Source organism: Zea mays, chromosome 2 (assembly GCF_902167145.1).
Source record: "Zea mays cultivar B73 chromosome 2, Zm-B73-REFERENCE-NAM-5.0, whole genome shotgun sequence".
Taxonomy (NCBI): Eukaryota; Viridiplantae; Streptophyta; class Magnoliopsida; order Poales; family Poaceae; genus Zea; species Zea mays.
The window spans coordinates 28,594,476-28,617,121 of NC_050097.1; the positions used below are offsets into that span (position 1 = coordinate 28,594,476).

At 56.5% G+C, this 22,646-nt stretch overlaps 1 pseudogene; it reads right to left on the reverse strand.

The window, feature by feature from the left end:
* Positions 1–2,555: 2,555 nt before the first annotated feature.
* On the reverse strand, positions 2,556–5,494 carry LOC118476227 (uncharacterized membrane protein At3g27390-like; annotated as a pseudogene).
* Between the last annotated feature and the right edge of the window lie 17,152 nt (positions 5,495–22,646).

Sequence of the window (22,646 nt, forward strand, 5' to 3'; positions counted from 1 at the left end):
GACGGATGGTGACGAAGTCGTGTCGGGGACGGACTGCACCGTCATCTCAGGTACGAGGCTAACGCCCAGCAAGTCCTTTGCGAGCGTGCTGGCGACGTCCGTCTGCTTGGGGTTGGCGTGTTGCGGGGAAACGACGCTCGTCTTCGTCTTAGACGCGAGGTCAACGCCCGACGTGTCCCCCGTTGGGGCGCCGGCGCCATCGACTCGCTCGACAGCCGACGAGGTGCCGCCTCCTGCTTGGCCATGCCTGCCCCGCCTCCTCCTCCGTCGGCGGGGAAGGTGACGGGACAGACCTGGATGCTGTTCTTCCGTTACGCGGGGAAGACGTCGTCGATTCCGCCGCCGGCGGGCGGGCTGACGGCCACCATTGTCGTTGTCGCGCGGCGGAGGAAGGAGTATCATGTCGTAGCTGCCGTCGAGGGACATGAACTCAAGACTCCTGAAATGGAGCATCGTCCCGGGTTGGAGAGGTTGCTGGAGACTACCCATCTGGAGCTTGACGGGAAGCTGTTCGTCAACACGCAGCAGGCCCCTACCTGGCGCGCCAACTATCGGCGTTTCGACCCCGAGGGGTCCCTGGACCGATGAGTAAATTGTCGCTGCATGTCCCAGCCCAGATGGGTCGGCGCGAGACGAAGCACGAGGGGGAAAACAGTAAGGGGAAACCGCGGCCTCGTGTTGTCCTGCGCCCAGGGCAGATGCGCTTGCAGTAGGGGGTTACAAGCGTTCACGAGGAAGAGAGAGAGAGCGAGAGCCTTGTGCGTCAGCCCGTTCTCCCGCGCGGCCACCTTCCCGTATGAGGGCCCTGTACCTTCCTTTTATAGATGTAAGGAGAGGGTCCAGGTGTACAACGGGGACCGTAGCAATGCGCTAACGTGTCTAGCGGGGAGGAGCCAGAGCCCTGTGTACATGCCGACGTGGCTGTTGGAGAGGTGTTGCTGCCCTGTTCATGTGATGTCGTGGCCGTCGGAGGAGCGCTTGAGCCCTACGGAAGCATAGCTATCGGGGCTATCGGATCCTTGCTGACATCTCCTTGCTTTCGTAAGGGGCTGAGAACCGCCGTCGTCATGGAGCACGCGGGGTGCCATCATTACCCGTTTTACCGGGGCGAGCCAGATGGGACGCTGGTCTTGTTCCCCGTAGCCTGAGCTAGTTAGGGGTAGGGTAATGATGGCCCCCCTGTGACGTGGTCGGTCCGAGCCCAAGGTCGGGCGAGGCGGTGACTCCTCCGAGGTCGAGGCTGAGTCCGAGCCCTGGGGTCGGGCGAGGCGGAGACCGTCTTCCGGAGTCGAGGTTGAGTCCGAGCCCTAGGGTCGGGCGAGGCGGAGACCGTCTTCCGGAGTCGAGGTTGAGTCCGAGCCCTAGGGTCGGGCGAGGCGGAGACCGTCTTCCGGAGTCGAGGTTGAGTCCGAGCCCTGGGGTCGGGCGAGGCGGAGACCGTCTTCCGGAGTCGAGGTTGAGTCCGAGCCCTGGGGTCGGGCGTGGCGTAGACCGTCTTTCGAAGTTGAGGTTGAGTCCGAGCCCTGGGGTCGAGCGAGGCGGAGACCGTCTTCTGGAGTCAAGGTTGAGTCCGAGCCCTGGGGTCGGGCGAGGCGGAGACCATCTTCCGGAGTCGAGGTTGAGTCCGAGCCCTGGGGTCGGGCGAGGCGGAGACCGTCTTCTGGAGTCGAGGTTGAGTCCGAGCCCTGGGGTCGGGCGAGGCGGAGTCCGTCCTCCGGTGTCGAGGTTGAGTCCGAGCCCCAGGGTCGGGCGAGGTGGAGCTTCCTATGGCGCCTGAGGCCGGACTTGGCGGCTATCAGCCTCACCCTGACGGGTGGCACAGCAGTCGGAGTAGCGCAGGCGGCGCTGTTTTCCTGTCAGGTCAGCCAGTGGAGGGGCGAAGTGACTGCGGTCGACTGAAGAGCGCGTGTCAGGATAAGGTGTCAGGCGATCCTTGCATTGAATGCTCCTGCGATCCGGTTGGCTGGCGAGGCGATCTGGCCAAGGTTGCTTCTCCGCGAAGCCTGCTCGAGCTGGGCCTCGGGCGAGTCGAAGGTGTGCCCGTTGCTTGAGGGGACCCTCGGGCGAGACGTGAATCCTCCTGGATCGGCTGTCTTTGCCCGAGGCTGGGCTCGGGGCGAGATCGTGTCCCCTGCGTGGATGGAGCCTTGACCTGAATTGCGCCCATCAGGCCTTTGCAGCTTTTGTGCTGATGGGGGTTACCAGCTGAGATTAGGAGTCTTGGGGGTACCCCTAATTATGGTCCCCGACAATAGTCGTACGCCACCGTCGAGTCCCGAGAGCGGCCTTTTCACGCGGACCAGCCTGGCGCACCGGACACTGTCCGGTGTGCCAAGCCGAGTTGGAGTTGGTTGTACAGAGCCAAGTCTTTTCTTCCTGTTTCTAGCACTCAGACAAAATACATTAGTACTCAAAACAATGTACTAAGTCTTGAAACGTACCTTTTGTTTTGATTTGCACTTCTCGCTTTATTTGGCACATAAGAACTTAATTAAACATGTTGGGCACTTAATCACCAAAACATTATAGAAATTGCCCAAGGGCACATTTCCCTTTCAAGGATATCTAGATATCGACTTTGTGATTCCTTGCAACCTTTGCAACAGCAGAGTGAAAAGATTATCAACTGTGGATGTTTGCATCGCCGTCACAAAGCAAAGAAGGCTAAACTGCTGTTAAGGGGGAGGATGAGATACGGTACCGACGAGCGAATGCGTCTATATCTGCCTTTTTACGTTTAGTCAAGGATAGAACATGAGGCAGAGAGCCTTTCAGGCGACTGGGATCACCAGCCAACAACACTCGCATTTTCAGATACTCTTCCTCTTCGTCAGTGAGATTCTCAGCTTTGATCTGTTCCTTTATAACCATAAGTGGGTCAAAGAACCAATCAAAGATGGTGTTTTAGGTCTATTATCAGACGCAATCTCAGAGCCATCACCTGCATATTTTTTCCAAAGCAGGTCATCAAGCCAGAGTCATAACAATCCACACCCAAAAAAAGAAAGAAAAAAGAGCTACTCGTAACAACAGTTAAAATGGGAGAAGACCTAATCCTGTTGTGCACGTACTTAAGATTAGCTCGACAGAATCAGCTTTTGCAGACCAGAGTGCATTAAGGATAACATATGCTGGTAGGCCAACATTAAGAACACTGCTGCCAACTTTGCTAGACTTCATTTCTTCAATGTCTTTCATTGTTATCACTCCTCTGTTAACCAAATCCTCCCCCTGGTTTCTGCATTCCGCAAATAGGTGGTCCAGCAACTACATAATGGTACCGCTCAATTATATAGTGCTATTACTTCATAAGTTTACATGTTACCAATAGTACAAAAACATTCTATTGGCAATTTGTTTTACATAGCGAGTGACCTTACTCTAAAAGCATGTACTATGCCAGATTGGCCTGTAATGGCATGTACAATGGTGTTTAATGTGGAGGCTCTTAAGGTGTTTTAAGGGGGTATTTGCAAAAAAATCTTAGAGTCTTCTCTCCGTGAGGAGACGCCTCTGGCTCGTAAACCAAGTAGCAACAGACGCCTCACTTTCCACTGTACGAATTTGTCGTCTGTTCTATCAATCTGATGTTGTACAAATGCATTTAATTCTGTATTTATTAACAGACTACATTTATAGACACTCCATTATATAATAGAGTCTCTTAGTTGTCTCTTGTGCTTGGAGAACCATTTTTTATGTCTCTCCACTATATATGCCCTAAATAAAGTGAAGGTCTACAGAATTTGGATTGCCAATACGCAACTAAGCTGAGCTTATTTAATGCCCCATGAAACTCCCATTAAGACTGGCCTAAGCAATGGCATTGCAGCCTGACTATTTAATAGGAGGAGAATCACCTTGAATGGATTGAAATCATCAATGTTGTTCTTAAATGAAGTAACACGAGACGGAGGTCTTTTCCCTTCTTGCTTCTCCCTATTGAATGAGGCTGGTCTGGATAATGGACACTGTGTCCATGTGAAGACTCATCTTTGCCCTTCCGATATTTAAATCTAGAGATTTCAAAAGTTAGCACAAGACTTTTCGAATTGTTTGTCGTAGCAAACAAAGGCATCCAGTATGAATTTACCTTGGAAAACAAGAACCAGGCGCCATGTCAAGAACATTATTTGTGTATTCATCAAATATAGACACTGACGAGAACACATAGGCAATTCCCAGGATAAGGGAGGATTCCTGGGACATGAACAAGATCAAGCTCCATGACTTCCACAAGAACAGGGTAAATGAGCTAATGCTCATTATAAGGTGGAATTGCTTGCTGAACAAATGATGTGATGAAAGTATGCACTATTTGACATCAATGCACAGAAAAGAGAGGGAATTTTACTATACCTGATAAGCTACAACTGCAGCATAAGCACCTAAAGGGACACTGGAGAGTACGGATGCCAGAACGGCTCCTACTATAGCAAATGGCCAAAGAAGAATAGCAAGACCAGCAAATGGCACACCAGCAGTCTCCAGAAAGGGCCCTTCTCTCCCAATCATGTCCTGGATCAGTCGTTTCCATCCTTTGAAAAGCGTCACGGGGCACTTATAGAAGGCAGTTAATGTGAACATTATTCCATCAAGTAGAAATTCAAATGCAGCCGCTATTAGTGCACCAGGAATATCAAGCAATCTAGGAAAAAGAAAGTCATGCATGTTAGTTTATTATACATTGTTCTTCAGATGAAAAGAAAATCAGAAAAAGTGCCATCTCAATGCAAAGCACTGGAATGGTGGATTATATTATTCAAAATGAATGTCTGAATGCATGCTCTCTTGCAAATGTTATCTCTCAAGCCAAGCATAAAGAGTGATTCTTGCACATTAAAGCTAAAAGGCCTAATGCTATAAGGAGAAAAGAGAAAAAAGTAACAACATAAGTCTATGCCAACAGGATGCAGACCTTATCTCATATGGCTCCCCGTCAGGAGGTTTCTGAAGACGAAGGTCATCCATAAGTGAAAAATAGGAGTGGAAAAGCAAATCTTTCACGTCCCTGACTACTGTACAGCTTCCAGTGATAGTACTCCATGTTCCATCCTACAGTTCAGAATACCAAGCTAAGCCACCTCTAAAAGATATGCTAACAAATTAAATAGCCACAGAGATAAACATAAACGACTCATACAAAGAAAAACTTACCACAAAGCAATGAACAAATGGCTTTTCTTTGCCTTCTCCTACAGCATCAAATGTAGCCATTATGGGAGCTAGAAAACCATATACCAATCCAGCAAATATGCTTCCTGGGATGCCAATTATCAACCATATGATCAAGACTGCAGTCGCAGCAATAAGAAGCAGAAGCTTTACCACAGGTCCAACCAGCTTGGTTCTGCCCAAAGAAAAATGGAGGAAACAAAATATGAGCACTTTCAGTTAGTAATTTAATGAAGTTGCCAAAACATGGAACTGCAGAAAACATGCACCGTACCTGACAATGCAGTAGTATGTCCAAATCAGATGCATAGGCCATAAGCCTGGTATTTCCTCTCTTTGGTCCACACAGAAATTTTCTCACCAATGATCGGGTAGGGGGTCACCTCGCCCTAGACGATTAGATCTGGACAGAGCTCGATCGGGTAGCCACGCCTTGGCGCTCGCCCTCGGCGGCCGACAGCGGACTCCGGCTACCCATGTCCATTGCAGCATCGGCCGCGCCCTGCCAGCTCTGCGGTCGCCGGAGCTCGAAGGCGGCAAGAGTGGGGCGACCGTCTACCCAGGGGCACACGCCCGCATCGGCCATAAGGGGAGCTCGGAGAGGGGCGGCACTGGCGTCCTTAGATCCGTCTTCGTCGAACTCGCGAGCGGGTGAGGTGGCTAGCGCGAACCCGAGCATGGGCGGTCCCGAAGGCTGTCTGGGGTGGAGGGGGCGGTGGTGCGCGGTGGGCACGGGACCCCGCGAGCCAGGAGAGGGATTGGGCAAGACGGGCGTAGGGGCATCCTTGGAAGGGCGAGGATCGCAGGGGCGGGGCAGGTCCCTAAAATGGCGCTTTCCATCGACGGAGCGCGGGCGCTAACGCAATGATGGCAGGGCGACGATGGAGGGTCCCTGTAATGGCGCAACGGAGAGCAAGGCGAGACAAGAATATTGGGGCGGACGCACGGCACGGATTCTGCGGATCGTGGAGGCGGTCGCGCGACCTTCCATCGACGTCCGCGCGGTGGGGGAGGAAGAAAATTCTGTACATACCGGATGTAAACGTTATTTTTTGCAGCCCCTCACATCCATCACTCGGAGGCCTAAAAACACATATCAAAATTTACAAAAAAACCCTTTAGTAATTTGTTTTTCTTCTATTTATATGGACCAGCAGCTAGTATATGTGAGGGGCTGTAAAAGAGATCCTTTACATCCGGTATGTAAAGAAGTTTTTCCGGTGGGGGAGGCGTCGAGGTGAAGCTGCGCGACCTTCCATCGGCAGACGCGGACGCGCGGTGCGAGCGCAGCGCGGCAGAACATGGCACACGGAGGTGTGGACGCCTACAATGGTGTCTTAAAGAATAGTAGAGATATAATCCTATTAGAGATGTTTGTTTATATAAATTATTAGTGGGTAAAAAGCCAAACAGAAATCTAAAATAAGCATTTAATGATCTGTTTATGGATTATTATAATCTATATACTTATATTATATAATTCAATTCAGTAGTCTGTTTGTTTACCTCTTAATTTATTTAAGATGCATTGTATAATTTAGAGGGTAAACAAACACGATCGAAAGACTGCACGGTAACGGTAATATAATAAAAGAGCATCGAGATTTCGAATCTGAGACGGGGACTGTAAGGGTCCTGATCTGCTGAGTATATTTGGTTGGGAGAAGAGGAGCACCGCTCCCGTCACTCGGCCTCTCACGTGGTTCACCACTAATCCAAACAGCATACAAATCCAGGTTCCACTCTCCACCGGACGCAGCCGGCCATCAACTTCCTCGCCAAGAAGAACCTACGACACGAACTCCTATTTATATTAACCAAAACTTCCACCGGAAAAACAAAACCGACCACCGGCTACTGGGTCCATCCTGGGCCACTGAAACGCTTGTTGGGCTTTCGTTCCCGTTTGGGCCTCCAGGTTGCACCATCGTTTCTAGATGTCGTCACAGAGTCACAGGGATGTAGTGGTAGTAGTGGTACTGACTTGTTTTAAGCTTATGGCCGAGTGTTGGGAAGGAGGCAAATCCACAATTATCCCCAGCTGTGTAGAACCACTGGAAGAAGGCCCAAAGAAAACTGAGCGAGAAGTACTTGCCCAATGTTCGAACTTGTTTCCTGAAATAGATTACACATTAATATCAATAAACACATGTTGATTGCAGGCTAGCAGAGTTCACGTTGCCTACTTTGCACGTTCGGCACCCTGGAGTGTGTGGAATCCGTTGATGAGGTAGGTGGTTGTAGTTCCACTAGGGTAGGTCAGCTTGTACGTAATCGACAATCATAACCTGAAAGCGTTCACTTCAGTTGGCATAACCATAGAAAGATTGTTTTAACATACAGTTATCCCTCAAGAATTAGTGTAAAAAGACGCATCTACCTTTCTTAGAGGAACCAGGACGAAAAGTCCAACAAAACTGACGAGGAACATAAACCCTATCATCCATTCGAGTTGAGGATCTTTGATATTCTAGGCATCATTGGCCTCTGCTGCTTGCTTAGCAATGCCTTGACTCATACCAAATAGGTAACTGCCAAACCCACCTGTTCAATTAGAATTTGTGATGAACATCTTGCAATGTAAAAGCTAAACGAAATTAATCTCTAAAAGATCCACCACAAATATTTGGATATTTAAAAAACGACTTGTCAATACTATTTTTCATATTTCTGATGAATACTACGAACCTCTTCATTTTCCCCATATAATCTTCACGATATTTAGATTTTTCAATAGACATTTTTTTCTACAGCTGAATTCACAAAAAAGCTTATCAGAAAAGCCGAAACAAACAGATCTAGGCATGCTCTTTCGGTTGAATTTTTTGCTATTTTGTCGGAGGAATCTTGGATTATCACCAACGTCTATGCGCCCTGTTCCCCAACTGGGAAAATTGATTTCCTCCACTGGTTTTCCAATATTAACATGCCCTCCGATAAGCGCTGGTTGATTGTTGGGGACTTTAACCTGATGTGTAGGCCTCAAAATAGAAATACTTGTCGGCGTTTCGAGACCGGGGGGTCCCTAAGCCGACGAGTGAGTGTGCCGCGTGCCCCAGCCCAGATGGGTCGAGCGCGTGGGCGAGCGCGAAGGGGGGAAAAGCGAGGTGGCCGGAGACGAGTCGTGAGAGAGGTGGGAATCCCGCGGCCTTCGTGTTCGACCCGCGCCCAGGTCGGGTGCGCTTGCAGTAGGGGGTTACAAGCGTCCACGCGGGTGAGAGAAGCGAGCGGCCCCAAGAGAGCGCCTGCCCCATCCTCGTCCCCGCGCGGCCAACCTTCTCTAAGAAGGCCCTGGTCCTTCCTTTTATAGGCGTAAGGAGAGGATCCAGGTGTACAATGGGGGTGTAGCAAGGTGCTACGTGTCTAGCGGGGGTGAGCTAGCGCCCTAAGTACATGCCAATGTGGCAGCCGGAGAGATCTTGGCACCCAGCTGGTGTGGTGTCGTGGCTGTCGGAGGAGCAACGGAGCCTGGCGGAGGGACAGCTGTCGGAGCGGTTGGGCCCTTGCTGACGTCCCCCTGCTTCCGTAAGGGAGCTGAGAGTCGCCGTCGTCATGGGTCTAGCGGGGCGCCATCATTGCCTATCTGGCGGAGCTAGCCAAATGGGACGCCGGTCTTGTTCCCTGCGGCCCGAGTCGGCTCGGGGTAGGGTGATGATGGCGCTTCCTGTTGACGTGGCGGACTTGTGTCCTAGGTCGGGCGACGTGGAGGCTCCTCCGAAGCCGAGGTCGAGTCTGTCCTGCATGGCCGAGGCCGAGCCCGAGCTCCTGGGTCGGGCGAGGCGGAGGTCGTTCGGCAGAGGCCAGGGCGGAGTCCGACCCCATGGGGTCGGGCGAAGCGGAGTTCGTCGTCTTCTGGGGCCTAGCCCGAGTCCGAGCCCTGGGTCGGGCGGAGCGGAGTTCGCCGTCTTCCGGGGCCTTAGCCCGAGTCCGAGCCCTGGGTCGGGCGGAGCGGAGTTCGCCGTCTTCCGGGGCCTTAGCCCGAGTCCGAGCCCTGGGTCGGGCGGAGCGGAGTTCGCCGTCTTCCGGGGCCTTAGCCCGAGTCCGAGCCCTGGGTCGGGCGGAGCTTCCTATGGCGCCTTTGGCAAGGCCTGACTGCCTGTCAGTCTCACTCTGTCAAGTGGCACTGCAGTCGGAATGGCGCAGGCGGCGCTGTCCTTCTGTCAGACCGGTCAGTGGAGCGGCGAAGTGACGACGGTCACTTCGGCTCTGCCGGGGGGCGCGCGTCAGGATAAAGGTGTCAGGCTACCTTTGCGTTAAATGCCCCTGCGACTCGGTCGGTCGGCGCGGCGATTTAGTCAGGGTTGCTTCTTAGCGAAGGCAAGGCCTCGGGCGAGCCGGAGATGTGTCTGCCGTTAAAAGGGGGCCTCGGGCGAGACGGAAACATCTCAGGGTCGGCTGCCCTTGCCCGAGACTAGGCTCGGGCGAGGCGTGATCGAGTCGCTCGTATGGACTGATCCCTGACTTAATCGCACCCATCAGGCCTCTGCAGCTTTATGCTGATGGGGGTTACCAGCTGAGAATTAGGCGTCTTGAGGGTACCCCTAATTATGGTCCCCGACAGTAGCCCCCGAGCCTCGAAGAGAGTGTTAGCACTCGCTTGGAGGCTTTCGTCGCACTTTTTTGCAAGGGGACCAGCCTTTCTCGGTTGCATTTTGTTCCGGTGGGTGCGCGCGAGCGCACCCGCCGGGTGTAGCCCTCGAGGCCTCGGAGGAGTGGTTTCACTGCTTCGAGGTCTTAATGCCTTGCGTAATGCTTCGGCTGGTCTTGTGGTTCCCTCATGCGAACTGGCCGTAGCCCGGGTGCACGGTCGGGGCCCAAGTTCTCGGGCTGGTATGTTGACGCTGTCAACGGTTTGGCCGGAGCCGGGTTTGCGAGAGCAGCCCCCGAGCCTCCGCACAGGGCGAGAGGGCGATCAGGGACAGACTCGGCTTTTTTACATACGCCCCTACGTCGCCTTTCCGCAAGGAGGAGGGGGGAGAGCGCCATGTTACCCTCGATGGGCACCGAACATGGTGTCTCTGGTGAGCTGCAAGCGGGTAATCCGAGTGGACGTCCGTGCCCCGTTCGTTGGGGGTCGGCTAGGGGCCCAGAGGCACGCCCAAAAGTACCTGCAGGTGATCTGCCGGACCCGGTCCCCTGGCGACGGGGTCCGAGGGCTCGATGCCTCCCTCCGATGGGATTCCGTTACAAAATCGCTCCCGCTGGTCTCGGAAATGTCCTAGGGTACCTCGGGAGCGCAGCCCGAGCCTCGGTTATGTATCGAACGTACCCCTGGTCATCCCTCGCTCGGTGTCTGAGGCGACTGTGAACCCTTCGGGGGCCAGCCTTCGAACCCCTGATCAGTAATGGGCGCGGAGCCCGAGTAGCCTGAGGCGGCCGTGGAACCCTTCGGGGGGCCGGCCTTCGAACCTCTGACCAGTAGTGGGTGTAGGGCCCACGCGATCTGAGGCGGCTGTTGAACCCCCCGGGGGGCCAGCCTTCGAACCCCTGATCAGTAAGGAGGCTCGGAGCCTAGTTCCTTCACGGGGAAGGATCCCTTTCAGGGTATCCCCCTTTCCCGGTCCCTGTCGCAAGAGATAGAGAAAGAGGAAAAAAGGAAAAAGGATACGAAACCGAACGACGCGGCGTACCTTTTTTGGCGCGGTTGTTTCGGCGAAGGCGAAGCGTTGCCCGCTGCTCCTGCCAGAAGCGCCGCCTGTCCAGCCGCGGAGTTGATTCGACGGGGCGAGTAGTTGGCAAGGCTGCCGTTGCGCGTGCGCGAGCCGTTCGAGGAACGGATCACGGGCGCGTTGTCTTCACGCCGTGAGAGGGGGTTCTCTCGCGGCCTCCGGATGGGACGTGAGCTTGGCTGACGACGTGTCCGCTGCTCCCGCGCGCCTGCCACCGTCATTACTGCCGGCTCGCCTTTGGCCGCGTTGGCCGCCGTGCCAGGCCGGCGCCGCTGGGTCGCGCGCTGGGCCGCCTCGAGTCGCGGTATTGGTTCCGCAATCGAGGAAGCGCGGTGGTGGCACAGGCGGTACAGTTGCTTGCATGCAGCATCCGGCGCGCCGGTCGCGCGACGCGTGGGCCTGGGCCTCCGTGCTGGCGTGTCGGGAGTAGGAGAGGCGCGCCCACTTGGCGCGATTGCATGCCGCCTGCATGGCTGCCTGCCCCTTTCGCCCGTTGGTCTGGGCAAAAGTGGAGGGTCACTTGTAACCGCTGGGCGGTTGCGTGCACCACGCGCGGCGGTTTGGCTTCTTCTGCTCGGAGCCGGTTTGCATGACATGCGGGACCCAGCCCCCGCGCCGCAGGGGAGGGCTTTGGAGCGTGTTGGAGAAGACTCAGCCCGTGACGGTTGGGGGCGCAAGCAGGGAGAGTCGCCTTTAAAAGGAGGGCGACCCCTTTCGTAAGGCGACCATGTCTTCTTGCTCCCTTATGCACCGCATCTTTCCACCTTTCAAGCCCCCGGATGGGGGAAACCACCGTCTTTTCGCCTCATCGTTGGAGGAACGCAACTCCGTGGGAGTTGGTACCTTTCAGCCATCGTTCGGCTTCAAGGATTTTCATCACACAGCCCGGTTGCCTCCCTCCGCTGGTGGTCACCCAAGACGGTGACCTCCAGCTCCTAGATGGGGAGAGGCAAACCGGGATGTGGTCTCGGCCCCGCCCTCAGTGTTGAGGGTGTTCGTCATCCTCGCCGGGGCGGGGAGCGAGGCGAGCCGGGGCTCCACCTCCTGCGCGGGTCGGCAGACCACCTCTTCTTCCAGCTTCTGGTGGTGGCAATCGCCCCTTAGCCCTACGGCGGAGACGTCCTCCAGCCATGCCGGAGAAGGCGAACTGTTGCTGCCCAGCTAGGATGCAACATTCCGTCCCCTTCCTCGCATTCGCGGCGAGGACGGCTGCGAGGATCTACCGGGATGCTTGGGGGCGACCCGCGTTTTGCTGGTGATTCGCCAAGAGCTTGTCGCTCCACGGGCTTCCCCAGCGTGGAGGTTGTCCATACCAGTGGAGGCGGAACCGGAGTTCCGCTTGTGATGGCACTTCGAATGCCGGTGTTTTTTGTTCATTACGGCTTTCGGGGCCTGAACATGTATGTAACTTCGGCACGGAGCCGTGTTTTTTCCTCATTTCCGAGCACTAAGACTCGTCTGTTGACTATCTGAACCGCTTCACCAAGCATGAGTCGCCCCGTGTCAAGGTGACGAGTGAGGTATCCGTATCCCGGAGGCGTAGGAGTCCCTCGGCTCGGTCGGCCCTGGTTGGCTGGAGCCTAGCCGGGTTGTCCGTTGGCAGGATCGACGTCGGAGTTGATCAGCCGAGGCTTCGGACCGGGCTGGCGCCCTCGGAAGATGGTTGGCCGAGGCCCCAGGGGTGACCGGCTGAGCCGCCTGCTCGGGCCGGATTCCCAGAGAAGTCCCTGGCAGCGATTGCCCGGGCGTGGTGATGACGTCGTCCTTCGGGGCGGAGACCCTCGGACCACGTCGCCATCCGAGGCTAGGTCGGGCCTCGCCGAAGGTGCCGTCGATGCCGAGGGTGTTGCTGCCCCCTTCCAGCGTCAAGACCCGAGCCTGCAGGATCAGATTGTCTTGTAGCGTGTGCCTTATGCGGCCGTCGAGGCCAGAACACACACCCTCGTTGCGTTGTAAAGCTGCGTCTCTTTTCCTCTTGTTTCGAGTATCTGGACTTTTTGTCGGTAACAGGGATGTTTGTGCGAGCGAGAGTTGCTTCTCGCGGAAGGTGATGAGTGAGGTACCGTATCCCGGAGGCGTGGGAGTCCCTCGGCTCGGTCGGCCTTGCCGCTTACGCGTACTTTCACCCGTCCATGAGGCCCTGTCACCAACTCGGTCGAGAAGGCTCGAAGGATCGCTTCGGCAGAAGGGCTTCTGAGCGTAAAGACTTGTTCGATCCGCGGAGTCACTTTATCCGAACGCGAGTTACTTATCGCAGAAGGTGATGAGTGAGGTATCCGTATCCCGGAGGCGTAGGAGTCCCTCGGCTCGGTCAGCCTTGGCTGCTTACGTGTACTCTGTCGTTTCTAGGACCCACTTTTCGAAGTAGTCAAAAAGCACGAAAGATATTCTGGTAAAAGAGATTTTTTTTCGAGGAAAATTTTGACGCAGAGGGGGTTTCCCGCCTTTTAGCCCCCGAGGGAGGGTCGGGCTTTGCCGAGGCGAGGCCGACCCTTCCTTGTTGACTAAACTTTGCGTGGGTGCGGGGTATATGAACAACTTGGAAACATCTTAAGGGTAGAAGCGACGTAGCTGTTGGATGTTCCAAGCGTTGCCGTAGACCTCGCCTTGACTGTTGGCTAGCTTGTACGTTCCGGGCTTCAGAACTTTGGCGATGACGAATGGCCCCTCCCAGGGGGCGTGAGCTTGTGCCTCCCTCGGGCGTCTTTCCGCAGTCGAAGCACCAGGTCGCCCACCTGGAGGTCTCGGGGTCGGACCCCTCGGGCGTGGTAGCGTCGCAGGGACTGCTGGTACCGCGCCGAGTGTAGTAAGGCCCTGTCCCGAGCCTCTTCCAGCTGGTCCAGCGAGTCTTCTCGGCTAGCTTGGTTGCTTTGATCGTCGTAGGCCCTCGTCCTCGGGGAGCCGTATTCCAGGTCAGTGGGCAAGACGGCCTCGGCCCCGTAGACCAGGAAGAACGGCGTGAAACCCGTGGCTCGGCTCGGCGTTGTCCTCAGGCTCCAGACCACCGAGGGGAGTTCCTTCATCCATCGCTTGCCGAACTTGTTGAGGTCGTTGTAAATCCGAGGCTTGAGCCCTTGTAGAATCATGCCGTTGGCACGCTCTACTTGCCCATTCGACATGGGATGAGCCACGGCAGCCCAGTCCACCCGGATGTGGTGATCCTCGCAAAAATCCAAGAATTTTCTGCCGGTGAACTGGGTGCCGTTGTCGGTGATGATGGAGTTTGGGACCCCGAAGCGATGGATGATGTTGGTGAAGAACGCCACCGCCTGCTCAGACCTGATGCTGTTCAGGGGTCGGACCTCGATCCACTTGGAGAATTTGTCGACGGCGACCAGCAGGTGCGTGTAGCCCCCGGGCGCCTTCTGCAGAGGGCCGACGAGGTCCAGACCCCACACAGCGAAGGGCCAGGTGATGGGTATCGTCTGCAGAGCCCGAGCGGGCAGGTGGGTTTGCTTCGCATAGAATTGACACCCCTCGCAGGTGCGGATGATTCGAGTGGCGTCAGCCACCGCCGTCGGCCAGTAGAAGCCTTGCCGGAAAGCGTTCCCGACGAGGGCTCGGGGCGCTGCATGATGGCCGCAAGCCCCCGAGTGTATCTCTTGCAGGAGTTCCTGACCTTCGGCGATGGAGATGCATCGCTGGAGGATGCCCGAGGGGCTGCGGTGGTAAAGCTCCTTCTCATCGCCCAGTAGAACGAACGACTTGGCGCGTCGCGCTACCCGCCGAGCCTCGGCTTGGTCGAGGGGTAGCTCTCCTTGGCGGAGATACTGCAGGTACGGGGTCTGCCAATCTCGATCAGGCGTGACCTCGCTCCGCTCCTCCTCGATGCGTAGCGCCTCGCCCTCGGGAGCCGAGGGTACCTCGGGCTGAACCGAGGACGCCTCGGGATGGGCCGAGGGTACCTCGGACTGAACCGAGGACGCCTCGGGCTGGGCCGAGGGTACCTCGGACTCGGGCGTGTCGTCGATCTTGACGATGAACCCCAGGAGCATGCCTCGGGGCACCCCGAAGACACACTTCTCGGGATTGAGCTTGACGTCCTTTGCCTTGAGACACCGGAATGTCACTTCAAGGTCGGAAAGGAGGTCGGAGGCTTTCCTTGTCTTGACTACGATGTCATCGACGTAGGCCTCGACCGTGCGACCGATGTGTTCATCGAACACATGGTTCATGCACCGCTGGTACGTCGCACCCGCGTTCCTCAAACCGAACGGCATGGTGACATAACAGTACATGCCGAAGGGCGTGATGAAAGAAGTCGCGAGCTGGTCGGACTCTTTCATCTTGATTTGATGATACCCTGAGTAGGCATTGAGGAAAGACAGGGTTTCGCACCCAGCAGTGGAATCCACGATTTGATCGATGCGAGGTAGAGGGTAGGGAACCTTCGGACATGCTTTGTTGAGACCAGTGTAGTCTACACACATCCGCCATTTCCCCCCTTTCTTTCTCACAAGCACAGGGTTGGCAAGCCATTCGGGATGGAATACCTCTTTGATGAACCCTGCTGCCATTAGCTTGTGGATCTCCTCGCCTATCACTCTGCGCTTCTCCTCGTCGAATCGGCGCAGAGGCTGCCTGACCGGTCGGGCTCCGGCCCGAATATCCAGCGAGTGCTCGGCGACATCCCTCGGTATGTCGGGCATGTCCGAGGGACTCCACGCAAAGACGTCGGCGTTTGCGCGGAGAAAGTCGACGAGCACTGCTTCCTATTTGGGGTCGAGCCCGGAACCGATCCGGACCTGCTTGGAGGTGTCGCCACTGGGGTCGAGAGGGACGGCCTCAACCGTCTCCGCTGGCTCGAAGCTGCCGGCGTGTCGCTTCACGTCTGGCACCTCTCTGGAGAGGTTCTCCAGGTCGGCGATGAGGGCCTCAGACTCGGCGAGGGCCTCGGCGTACTCCACGCACTCCACGTCGCATTCGAACGCGTGTTTGTACGTGGGGCCGACGGTGATGACCCCGTTGGGGCCCGGCATCTTGAGCTTCAGGTAGGTGTAGTTGGGGACGGCCATGAACTTCGCGTAGCATGGCCTCCCCAATACCGCGTGGTAGGTTCCTCGGAACCCGACCACCTCGAACGTCAAAATCTCCCTTCGGAAGTTGGAGGGCGTTCCGAAGCAGACAGGAAGGTCGAGCTGTCCGAGGGGCTGGACGCGCTTCCCAGGAATGATCCCGTGGAAGGGCGCAGCGCCTGCTCGGACGGAGGACAGATCGACGCGCAGGAGCCTGAGGGTCTCGGCGTAGATGATGTTGAGGCAGCTGCCCCCATCCATCAGGACCTTGGTGAGCCTGACGTCGCCGATGATGGGATCGACGACGAGCGGGTATTTCCCCGGGCTCGGTACGTGGTCGGGGTGGTCAGCTTGGTCGAAGGTGATGGGCTTGTCGGACCAGTCTAGGTAGACTGGCGCCGCCACCTTCACCGAGCAGACCTCCCGACGCTCTCGCTTGCGATGCCGAGCCGAGGTATTTGCCACATGCCCTCCGTAGATCATGAAGCAGTCGCGGACCTCGGGGAACCCTCCTGCTTGGTGATCTTCCTTTTTGTCGTCGTCGCGGGCCCTGCCACCCTCTGCGGGTGGCCCGGCCCTGTGGAAGTGGCGCCGTAGCATGATGCACTCCTCGAGGGTGTGCTTGACGGGCCCCTGATGGTAAGGGCACGACTCCTTGAGCATCTTGTCAAAGAGGTTAGCACCTCCGGGGGGCTTCCGAGGGTTCTTGTGCTCGGCGGCGGCGACAAGGTCCACGTCGGCGGCGTTGTGTTTCGCTTACAACTTCTTCTTTCCTTTCTTCTTGGCGCCGCGTGGAGTAGACGCCTCGGGAGCCTCTTCCGACGGGCGGCCCTGAGGCTGCTTGTCCTTTCGAAAGATGGCCTCGACCGCCTCCTGGCCAGAGGCGAACTTGGTGGCGATGTCCATCAGCTCGCTCGCCCTGATGGGGGTCTTGCGACCCAACTTGCTCACCAGGTCACGGCAGGTGGTGCCGGCAAGGAACGCGCCAATGACATCGGAGTCGGTGATGTTGGGCAGCTCGGTGCGCTGCTTCGAGAATCGCCGGATGTAGTCCCGAAGGGACTCTCCCGGCTGTTGCCGGCAGCTTCGGAGGTCCCAGGAATTCTAGGGGCGCACATACGTGCCCTAGAAATTGCCGGCGAAAGCTTGGACCAAATCCTCCCAGTTGGAGATCTGCCCCGGAGGCAGGTGCTCCAACCAGGCGCGAGCAGTGTCGGAGAGGAACAGGGGGAGGTTGCGGATGATGAGGTTGTCGTCGTCCGTTCCACCCAGTTGGCAGGCCAGACGGTAGTCTGCGAGCCACAATTCCGGTCTCGTCTCCCCCGAGTACTTGGTGATAGTAGTCGGGGGTCGGAAACGGGCCGGAAACGGCGCCCGCCGGATGGCCCGGCTGAAGGCCTACGGACCGGGTGGTTCGGGCGAGGGACTCCGATCCTCCCCACTGTCGTAGCGTCCCCCACGCCTGGGGTGGTAGCCTCGGCGCACCCTTTCGTCGAGGCGGGCCCGACGGTCGCGACGATGGTGCTCGTTGCCGAGGTGGCCCGGGGCCGCAGGCGCGGTGTTGCGCGTGCGCCCGGTGTAGACCGAGGCTTCCCGCATGAATCGGGAAGTCGCGGCATGAGGTTCCGAGGGGTACCCCTGCCTTCGGGAGGCAGAGCTCTCGGCCCGCCGGGCCGCAGCGCCCTCCAGGAGATTCTTGAGCTCTCCCTGGATTCGCCGACCCTCGGTGGTTGATGGCTCCGGCATCGCGCGGAGGAGCATCGCTGCGGCTGCCAGTTTCTGACCGACCCCGCTGGATGCGGGTGGCGGCCTGTCCCTGACATCGTTGGCGACGCGGTGCTGGAAACCCTGGGGCAGATGACGTGTTTCTCCGGCCGGGGGTTGGCCCGCCCATACCTGCCCGACGCCCCGGCGGATCGACTCGAGCGCTCCTGCTCCCTCGTCGAGCCTGGCCTGCGCCCCACGGACTTGCTCGAGATGTGGGTCGTGACCCCCCGCCGGAACGGGGACCACAGCTAGCTCCCGCGGGATGTCGGCGCGAGGCACCGGCCTAGGGAGATCACCGTCCTCCGGCAGGCTGAGATGGTTGCCTTCGGAGGGATCCCCTAGCTCGACGTGGAAACATTCGCGGCTCGGGCCGCAGTCCTTGTCGTCAAGGCTGCGGCTGCCGTCGGAACAGTCGGAGAGGCAGTAGTCACATGCGGTCATAAAGTCCTGCATGGCACTGGGGTTGCCAAATCCAGAGAAATCCCAGCAGATGCTGGGATCGTCATCTTCCTCGGACCCAGAGGGCCCGTAGGTCGAGATGTCCGTTAATCGGTCCCAAGGTGACCGCATACGAAACCCCAGAGAGGTTGCACTCGCCTCAACGTGAGCGCCCGCCAAAGCGAGGTCGCTAGGCGGGTTGAGGTCGAGTCGAAATGACGTAGGATGGGAATCAGTCGGTACCTTTTGGTCGACGAGGAGCGACATAGTCACGTCGGGGACCGATTGCGCCGTCGTCTTGGGTACGAGGGCGACATCCTGCAGGCCCTCCGCGAGCGTGCTGGCGTCGTCCAATTGCTCGGGATTGGCGTGTCGCGGGGGGACGGCGCTCGCCTTTGTCTCAAACGCGAGGTTGACGCCCGACGCGCCCTCCGTTGGGGCGCTGGGAACGTCGGTTCGCTCGACAGCCGACGGAGCGCGGCCTCCCGCTCGGCCCTGGTTGCCCCGCCTCCTCCTCCGATGGCGGGGGAGAGGACGGGGCGAGCTCGAATGTTGTTCTTCCACCACGCGGGGAAGACGTCGTCGATTCCGCTGCCGGTGGGCAGGCTGTCGGCCGCCATTGTCGTCGTCGCGCGACGGTGGAAGGAGTATCATGTCGTAGCTGCCGTCGAGAGACATGAACTCGAGACTCCCGAAACGGAGCACCGTCCCGGGTTGGAGATATCGTTGGAGACTGCCCATCTGGAGCTTGACGGGAAGCTGCTCGTCAACACGCATTAGGCCCCTACCTGGCGCGCCAACTGTCGGCGTTTCGAGACCGGGGGGTCCCTAAGCCGACGAGTGAGTGTGCCGCGTGCCCCAGCCCAGATGGGTCGAGCGCGTGGGCGAGCGCGAAGGGGGGAAAAGCGAGGTGGCCGGAGACGAGTCGTTAGAGAGGTGGGAATCCCGCGGCCTTCGTGTTCGACCCGCGCCCAGGTCGGGTGCGCTTGCAGTAGGGGGTTACAAGCGTCCACGCGGGTGAGGGAAGCGAGCGGCCCCAAGAGAGCGCCTGCCCCATCCTCGTCCCCGCGCGACCAACCTTCTCTAAGAAGGCCCTGGTCCTTCCTTTTATAGGCGTAAGGAGAGGATCCAGGTGTACAATGGGGGTGTAGCAAGGTGCTACGTGTCTAGCGGGGGTGAGCTAGCGCCCTAAGTACATGCCAATGTGGCAGCCGGAGAGATCTTGGCACCCAGCAGGTGTGGTGTCGTGGCTGTCGGAGGAGCAACGGAGCCTGGCGGAGGGACAGCTGTCGGAGCGGTTGGGCCCTTGCTGACGTCCCCCTGCTTCCGTAAGGGAGCTGAGAGTCGCCGTCGTCATGGGTCTAGCGGGGCGCCATCATTGCCTATCTGGCGGAGCTAGCCAGATGGGACGCCGGTCTTGTTCCCTGCGGCCCGAGTCGGCTCGGGGTAGGGTGATGATGGCGCTTCCTGTTGACGTGGCGGACTTGTGTCCTAGGTCGGGCGACGTGGAGGCTCCTTCGAAGCCGAGGTCGAGTCTGTCCTGCATGGCCGAGGCCGAGCCCGAGCTCCTGGGTCGGGCGAGGCGGAGGTCGTTCGGCAGAGGCCAGGGCGGAGTCCGACCCCATGGGGTCGGGCGAAGCGGAGTTCGTCGTCTTCTGGGGCCTAGCCCGAGTCCGAGCCCTGGGTCGGGCGGAGCGGAGTTCGCCGTCTTCCGGGGCCTTAGCCCGAGTCCGAGCCCTGGGTCGGGCGGAGCGGTGTTCGCCTTCTTCCAGGGCCTTAGCCCGAGTCCGAGCCCTGGGTCGGGCGGAGCGGAGTTCGCCGTCTTCCGGGGCCTTAGCCCGAGTCCGAGCCCTGGGTCGGGCGGAGCGGAGTTCGCCGTCTTCCGGGGCCTTAGCCCGAGTCCGAGCCCTGGGTCGGGCGGAGCGGAGTTCGCCGTCTTCCAGGGCCTTAGCCCGAGTCCGAGCCCTGGGTCGGGCGGAGCTTCCTATGGCGCCTTTGGCAAGGCCTGACTGCCTGTCAGTCTCACTCTGTCAAGTGGCACTGCAGTCGGAATGGCGCAGGCGGCGCTGTCCTTCTGTCAGACCGGTCAGTGGAGCGGCGAAGTGACGGCAGTCACTTCGGCTCTGCCGGGGGGCGCGCGTCAGGATAAAGGTGTCAGGCTACCTTTGCGTTAAATGCCCCTGCGACTCGGTCGGTCGGCGCGGCGATTTAGTCAGGGTTGCTTCTTAGCGAAGGCAAGGCCTCGGGCGAGCCGGAGATGTGTCTGCCGTTAAAAGGGGGCCTCGGGCGAGACGGAAACATCTCGGGGTCGGCTGCCCTTGCCCGAGGCTAGGCTCGGGCGAGGCGTGATCGAGTCGCTCGTATGGACTGATCCCTGACTTAATCGCACCCATCAGTCCTCTACAGCTTTATGCTGATGGGGGTTACCAGCTGAGAATTAGGCGTCTTGAGGGTACCCCTAATTATGGTCCCCGACAATACTGCTGGGGGAGACATTAACCTGATGCTGAGCTTTAACGAGGCAATCAGCCAGCTAGACCTGGTGGAAATCCCTCTCCATGGCCTCTCCTTTACTTGGTCGAATAAGCAAAGGGAACCCCTTCTTCAGAGACTCGATTGGTTTTTCATGTCGCAAGAATGGTCGGTCAGCTACCCTGATACTCTCGCTACAACGTTGCCCAGGGATATTTCAGATCATGTGCCCTGCTTGATTTCTTTTAAGTCAAAGATTCCTAAGCCCAAGATCTTTAGATTTGAAAATTTCTGGTTACAGTTTGACGAGTTCATGACAATTTTTCAAAATTCGTGGACGGGTATGCCAAGCCTTTTGGACAAAGCGAAGAATTTAACAGCTAAGTTCAAGCTCACCAGAAAGATTCTTAAAGAGTGGCAGCGGTCTCTGCCAAAAATTGACAAAACTGTGAGCCAAATTAAGTTGATTATTGAATTCATTGATCTTATCGAAGAGCATCGTGATCTTTTGATTGAAGAATGGAATTTCCGCGAGCTATTGCACCACAAGGCTGCTGAGTTACTTCGGCTTCAAAAAATTTATTGGAAACAACGGGCCTCCATCAAATGGGTTACGGATGGAGATATCTGTTCCAGATTCTTTCATGCTCATGCAACAGTTAGGCATGGCCGCAATTCAATTGCGTTGCTCTCAGATGACAGTGGTTCAGCCTTTACAGAGCATGACCTCAAAGCCAATCTGCTCTGGAATGCGTTCAAACGTCACTTGGGTTCCTCCGATTTCGTGGACAATGTCTTTGATCTGCCTAGCTTGATACTCTGCCGCAATGACTTGCATTGGCTAGATGAGCCTTTTTCAAAGCAAGAAATTGATAGTATTGTGGCGGCCCTTCCTTCTGATAAATCCCCGGGACCTGATGGGTTTAATACCAACTTTATCAAAAAATGTTGGCCGATTATTTCACAAGACTTCTATGACTTATGTGATCAATTTTACCACGGGGATGTTTGCCTTCGAAGCATTAATGGTTCTTATATTGTCCTGATTCCGAAGAAGGATAATGCCAGAGTAGTGGGCGATTTCAGACCAATCTCTCTTCTGTATAATAGTATGAAAATCATTACTAAGCTGCTGGCTAACCGGTTACAAACAGTGATGACTTCCCTTGTCCACAAAAATCAATATGACTTCATCAAAGGAAGAACCATTCAAGACTGTCTGGCTTGGGCATTCGAATATATTCACCTTTGTCATATTTCAAAAAAGAGATTATTGTGCTCAAATTGGACTTTGAAAAGGCTTTTGATTCTCTAGAGCATGAGTTCATTCTTCAGGTATTGCTGCACAATGGCTTCGGGCCCAGATGGATAAGCTGGATTAGGGATATTCTTCGGTCTGGCACGTCTTCAGTTCTTCTTAATGGTGTCCCTGGGAAAACCTTTCACTGCAAGCGTGGGGTCAGGCAGGGTGATTCCCTCTCGCCTCTTCTTTTTGTTCTCGCGGCTGATCTGCTTCAGAGCATCATAAATAAAGCGCGGCGACAAGACCTTCTCAAGTTACCATTGCCAGAGAATTGTGGTCAAGATTTTCCGATAGTCCAATACGCGGATGACACACTGCTGATTTTGGAAGCTTGCCCTAGACAGCTATTCTTTCTAAGAGCTGTCCTGAACTCTTTTGCTTTTTCAACAGGGTTGAAGGTGAACTACAACAAATCAAGTATGTACCCCATCAACGTCAGTCCTGCTAAAATGGCGATCCTAGCAGGAACTCTTAACTGTTAGATAGGTTCAATGCCCTTTACCTATCTGGGCGTTCCGCTGGGTCTTTCAAAGCCTAAAATCTGCCACTTTTTACCGCTCATTCAGAGGATTCAAAAGAGACTATCATGCACTTCTGCCCTTCTCTCCCAGGCTGGCAGGCTTGAGCTTGTTAACTCGGTTTTTTCAGCTCTCCCGACTTTTTTGATGTGTACTCTGAAAATCCCGGTGACCACGGTTAAGAAGATTGATTCTTATCGGAAACACTGTCTCTGGAGGGGGAATGACGTCAATTCAAAGAAACCTGCGCTAGCTGCCTGGAGTATGATTACTCAGACTAAAAAAATGG